The 6722-nt window shown below is 43.5% G+C and overlaps 1 pseudogene; it reads right to left on the bottom strand.

Moving 5' to 3' along the window:
• Positions 1–412: 412 nt before the first annotated feature.
• LOC139026826 (uncharacterized) lies at positions 413–2126 on the bottom strand (annotated as a pseudogene).
• Between the last annotated feature and the right edge of the window lie 4596 nt (positions 2127–6722).

The following is a 6722-nucleotide window of genomic DNA, read 5'->3' as shown; positions in this document are numbered from 1 at the left end:
TGTTGCTCTACTTTCTTGCCTTTGTGGCTTTTGTCTGGCCAATAATGTTTGTACCGTTTGTGTGGCTTCTACATGTTGTGTGCTACCATGCTGTGTATGTTTTCGTTGGTTGCTACCATGTTGTTGTCATGTTGTGTTGCTGCTTTGCTATGTTGTTGTATTAGGTCTCTCTGTCATGATGTGTACTTGTTGTATATTTAATATATATATATATCGGGGTAGGCCTTTTCCCTTTTTGGTAGGCCGTTATTGATTGCATATTTAAATAAAGGTTAAATTAAAAAATGTAAATCCTCTTGTTTTATTTCTCATGATTATCAACGCTGATGGTACTTCAATGACCTGCATACTCTGGTTCCTGTTGTAATCTAAACTTGTATTCACACATCACTCTTCTCAGTCCTGTGAATTCTCAGGGTGGAGTCGCTTGTCTGTAGTTGGAATGGTACTTCACATGACCTGCTACTCTGGGTCCTGGCTTAGATCTGTGTAATCCAGCTCCCATTTGTTCCAACCAGGATACTTCTGTGACGTTGTGCCAGCTGGGATGTCTATACGTGCAGGTAATGTCCACTGRTGACCCCTTCAAGGCACATATACTCCTCTTGGTGTAAGTCACATTCAAACAGCTCTGACCATGAACACCTGAAACAAAATGTATCTGATCAATTCCTCAAACGATAATGAGACGATTTCATGTGTTTTAGATGTATTGAACTGGTTCATTTAAAATTAATAACAAATACAGACACATACAGTGCATTCGGAAAGTAGTCAGAACCCTTGACTTTTTCCACATTTTGTTACGTTACAGCCTTATTCTAAAATGGATTAAAAAATGTATTATTATTCAACGGTATAAGAAGATACCATAACATCATCTATTTTCTACCTTGTATATTATGCCATATACTTTTTTTACTGGTGTTATTATCCAAGAGTGCACAGATTGGTCTGTTTTTCCCCACATGTTCTACTATTGGTCCACAGGCCTTAATGATTGATACTTAAGATGATTATTATAGGTGAGTCCAGACTCACACACTGTAGGAGRGAGAAAATCCTCATGGTCTTTTACAGCACAGGAMTAACTGTCTGTAGAGTAARACCAMACCACTAGAGTATTACAGGAGTATTGTTGGGYAGTAGGGTCATGGAGATGTTGTCCYTTCTTGTACCAGATGTAGGTGGGGTTGGGGTTGTCAGTCAGAAGACAGGTGGTGCTACAGGTCAGTGTTCTCTTCTTTTCCTCTGTGGAGGAAGACACCTTCACCTGCAGGTCTGAATGATAATTATTAGAACTTGCAAATATGATATTGCACTGGATTACAATTATATATTTGTATAGTAGTTGTAGGAGATATGATATATATTACCTGTGACAGTCAGAGTTGTTCTCAGGGAAGCTGTACCCCCATTCGCATTCTGTGTTTTAAATCTGAACTTGTACTCAGCTGAATCTCTCTCTCTCAGGTCTGTGATTCTCAGGTTGCAGTCTTTCTTTTTAGTTCCAAGGTACTCAGCACGACCTGCATACTCTGGCACCGAGCTCAGGATTTTAGGGCCTCATTACATTTCTCTTGGATATACCAGTTTGGTTCTGAGACTACATGATTACTTGGATGTTGATATGTGCAGGGCAGTTCCACTGTTGATCCCTTAACAGCACAGATACTCTGATGGGTGTAAGTCACGTTGAAACAGTTCTGACCCAGAACACCTGAAACAGCAGGAGGCCCATTATTTATTCATTTCATTTCAATTATTATTATTACGCTGAACAACAATAGAATCACAACAATCAACAATTTCTAAGATTTTAATGAGTTACAGGTCATATAAATAAATCAGTCAATTGAAGAAAATGAATTATGCCTAATCTATGGATTTCACATGACTGGGAATACAGATGTGCATCTGTTGGTCACGGATACCTTATAAAAAGGTATCCGTGACCCAGTACCTGGTGTGACCACCATTTGCCTCATGCAGCGCGACACATCTCCTTCACATAGTGTTGATAAGGCTGCTGATTGCGACCTGTGGAGTAGCTGTGCGAAGTTGCTGGATATTGGCGGGAACTGGAACACGCTGTCGCACATGTCGATACAGAGCATCCCAAACATGCTTAATGGGTGGCATGTCTGGTGAGTACGCAGACCATGGAAGAAATGTGAATTTTTCAGATTCCAGGAATTGTGTACAGCTCTTTGCGACATCGGGCTGTGCATTATCATGCTGAAACATGAGGTGGGGCGGCGGATGAAATGGCAAGACAATGGCCTCAGATCTCGTCACAGTATTTCTATGCATTAAAATTGCATCAATGAAATGCAATTGTGTTCGTTGTCCGTACCTTATGTCTGCCCATACTATAACCCCACTGCCTCTATGGGGCACTCTGTTCACAACGATGATATCAGCAAACCGCTGTCCCACATGACGCAATACACCTGTCTGCCATCTGCCCCGTACAGTTGAAATGGGATTCGTCCGTGAAGAGCACACTTCTCCAGCATGCCAGTGGCCATCGAAGGGAGAGCATTTGCCCACTGAAGTCTGTTACAACACATTCAGGTCAAGACCCTGGTGAGGACAATAAGCATGCAGATGAGCATCCCTGAGATGGTTTCTGACAGTTTGTGCAGAAATTATTTGGTTGAGCAACCCACAGTTTCATCAGCCGTCCGGGTGGCTGGTCTCAGACAATCCCACAGGTGAAGAAGCCGGATGTGGAGGTCCTGGGCTGGGGTGGTGACACGTGTGTGCGGTTGTGAGGCCAGTTGAACGTACAACCAAATTCTTTAAAACGCTGTTGGATGTGGCTTATGGTAGACAATTACCATTCAAGTCTCTGGCAACAGCTCTGGTGGACATTCCTGCAGTCAGCATGCAAATTGCACAATTCCTTCACAACTTGAGACACCTGTGGCATTGTTTTGTGTGAAAAATCTCATTTTAGAGCGGCCTTTTATTGTCCCTAGAACAAGGTGACCTGTGTAATGATCATGCTGTTTAATCAGCTTCTTGATATGTCATACCTGTCAGTGGGATGAATTATCTTGGCAAAGGATAAATGCTCATTAAGAGGGATGTAAAGACATTTGTGCTCAAAATTTAAGAGAAAATAGCTTTTTGTGCATATGGAAAATGTCTAGGATTATTTATTTTAACTCATGAAACATGAGACCAACACTTTACATGTTGCGTTTATATTGTTGTTCAGTATATCTTCTTATCAGCTGATTTAGGACTGAACAATACAACTTTAGTAATAATCTGATAAACTTAAAACTGTAGTTTAATCCATACTCACACACTGCAGGAGAGAGGGATCCTCATAGCCTTTTACAGCACAGGAGTAACTGCCTGAATAGTAATTGTGGATTGAGTATTGTTGGGAAATGTGCTCATCTAGACGTTGTCCATTCCTGTACCAGATGTAGGTGGGTTGGGGTTGTCACTCAGAGTACAGGTGTTGCTACAGGTCAGTGTCACCTCCTGTCCCTTCACTGCGTTGGTGGGAGGCACCATCACCTGGCTTGTTGTCCACACCTTGTTGCTGTATTTGCTGAGTTGAGTGTAAATGAAAACCGTAGATAAGCATAACTTAGTGATGTGTGCGAGACAGCTGGGTCATTCCATGAAGAGTGCCTTTGCTTCTGTAACAGTATAGCTTTATGGCGTCCCTCGCCCCGACCCGGGCGCGAACCAGGGACCCTCTGCACACATCAACAACGGTCGCCCACGAAGCATCGTTACCCATCGCTCCACAAAGGCCGCGGCCCTTGCAGAGCAAGGAGCAACACTACTTCTAGGTTTCAGAGCAAGTGACGTAACTGATTGAAACGCTACTAGCGCGCACCGTTAACTAGCTAGCCATTTCACATCCGTTACACTCACCCCCCTTTCAACCTCCTCCTTTTCCGCAGTAACCAGTGATCCGGGTCAACAGCATCAAGGTAACAGTATAACTTTACGTCGTCCCTCGCCCCGACACGGGCGCGAACCAGGGACCCTCTGCACACATCAACAACGGTCCCCGCACGAAGCATCGTTACCCATCGCTCCACAAAGGCCAAGGCCCTTGCAGAGCAAGGAGCAACACTACTTCTAGGTTTCAGAGCAAGTGACGTAACTGATTGAAACGCTACTAGCGCGTACCCGCTAACTAGCTAGCCATTTCACATCCGTTACACTCACCCCCCTTTCAACCTCCTCCTTTTCCGCAGTAACCAGTGATCCGGGTCAACAGCATCAAGGTAACAGTATAACTTTACGTCGTCCCCTCCCGACACGGCGCGAACCAGGGACCCTCTGCACACATCAACAACGGTCGCCCACGAAGCATCGTTACCCATCGCTCCACAAAGGCCAAGGCCCTTGCAGAGCAAGGAGCAACACTACTCTAGGTTTCAGAGCAAAGTGACGTAACTGATTGAAACGCTACTAGCGCGTCACCGCTAACTAGCTAGCCATTTCACATCCGTTACACTTCCCTTTGTGTAGTAATATTGAATTTTAAAAGCCTGTTATGGTAAATGAAGTGCCCTTTAATATAGACAACATGAAGAATTCAATAAATCTGATTGCCCTCTAAGGTCAATGTCCACACCCCGCGGACATCTAATTAGCACAATACAAAAATCCCCATAAAATCCATCTATTTTACATTTTTTTTAACATTTTAGTCATTTTAGCAGACGCTCTTATCCAGAGCGACTACAGTAGAGTGCATACATTTTATTACATTTTACATACTGAGACAAGGATATCCCTACCGGCCAAACCCTCCCTAACCCGGACGACGCTATGCCAATTGTGCGTCGCCCCACGGACCTCCCGGTTGCGGCGGCTGCGACAGAGCCTGGGGTGAACCCAGAGACTCTGGTGGCGCAGCTAGCACTGCGATGCAGTGCCCTAGACCACTGCGCCACCCGGGAGATCTCTTTAGATAGAGATATGTTTTTTTTGCATTGGATGAGTCTCAATCCACCGTATCTGCCTATTTCGCACTTCCGCATCTGCTGTGAAAGGTGACCGAGCTAGAGAGGTGTCTTCTCACAAAATCGTCTGAAGCGTCCGAACGGTCTAGGAAGTCCACAGGCCTCACAAGACTCGTCTGAAGGTCCCCCGTACCCGTTAACAGGAATGGAAGTATATATGGAACTGTTTAGTGCCAAAAATAAGTAGTTAAATACATGTAAAAAATATATATATATAAATCCTGATATCTCATATACAGTACCAGTCAAAGGTTTGGACACACCTACTCATTCAAGGATTTTTCTTAATTTTTACTATTTTCTACATTGTAGAATAATAGTGAAGACATCAAAACTATGAGAGTGTGCAATGCTGTCATCAAGGCAAAGGGTGGCTACTTTGAAGAATCTCAAATATAAACAATATTTGAATTTGTTTAACACCTTTTTGGTTACTACATGATTCCATATGTGTTTTTTCATAGTTTTGATGTCTTCACTATTATTATACCATGTAGAAAATAGTACAAATAAAGAAAAACCCTTGAATGAGTAGGTGTGTCTAACCTTTTTGACTGGAACTGTAGGTCAGATACTTCAGAACAAACGTCCTTCAGATTTGTTTTTGAAACGATCTGTTGTTCTATGTAATGAATGTGTTATTCAGTGCGATTGTATGGGCTAACAGCTGTAAGGGATTTATTTCATTTTGGGGGGATGCTTTAAGGGGTCTTAGAATTCAAAATCAAGTAGTAAAATGATCCTTTGTATGACGTTCTTAAAAAAATTACATGTAGCTTAGTCGAACATCTAATAGTTAAATCATAGTATAAAAAGCAGGTGAGCTGGTTCTACTCTTTTTAGACATTTTCTGGTGTTTTGTGGTGGAGAACTGAGCGGGACGAGAATAACACGTCAACCCTGTTACCCATAGATAGACAGGCTAGATATGTTTGAACAATTAAAACATTTGTGTGAAGCTTGCTTTCGAATGCAACTCCCTGTTGCACACAACAACCTTCCATTCCCCTCATGAGATTAAATTGTCAACCCTTCAACCCGTTACGGTCCAACCGTTACGGTAGCCCGTTACGGTCAACCCCGCTGACGGTCAGCCCCGTTAAACGGTCAGGCCCCGTTACCGGTCACCCCGTTCGGTCAACCCGCCGTTATAGGTCAGCCCCGTTAACGGTCAGCCGTCGGCACCCGGCGTTACGGTCAGCCCCGTACGCAGCCGTTGACGGTTCAAGCCCGCGGTCGGCTGCAACCCGGGTACGGTCAAACCCCGGTACGGTCAACCCCGTTACGGTCAACCCGTTACGCGTCAACCCGCTGGGTTACGACGTCACCTGCAACATTATATTTGAAGCTTATATAGGCCTTACTATAATCATTTTTTACGTTGAACATCTTGAGCATGCAGGAAAGCCATTAAGCATTGAGACACCTGGCTCTTTATGAGAGAATGTAAAATTAGGTGAAATCTTGAATAATCTTTTGACCAAGACTACACTTCTCAGAAGGCACCTAATTGGTGGATGACCCAGCTTCTGAAGGGAAATGGGATTCGCTAAAAGACCCCTGAACACACCAGAATATTTATTATTCATGTTGTCTGAACTGTCTCATGGCATTTTGTAATTGTCTGTAGAATTTATGCAACAAAGGATACCTATCAAAGAAGACTATTACAGATCTAAAGACGTGACCCAAGTACCTGCCACAGACCAGAGAAGA

Source organism: Salvelinus sp. IW2-2015, unplaced genomic scaffold (assembly GCF_002910315.2).
Source record: "Salvelinus sp. IW2-2015 unplaced genomic scaffold, ASM291031v2 Un_scaffold5950, whole genome shotgun sequence".
Taxonomy (NCBI): domain Eukaryota; kingdom Metazoa; phylum Chordata; class Actinopteri; order Salmoniformes; family Salmonidae; genus Salvelinus; species Salvelinus sp. IW2-2015.
Note: the sequence above shows the minus strand (reverse complement) of the source record. Positions and strands in the feature narration are given on the sequence as shown.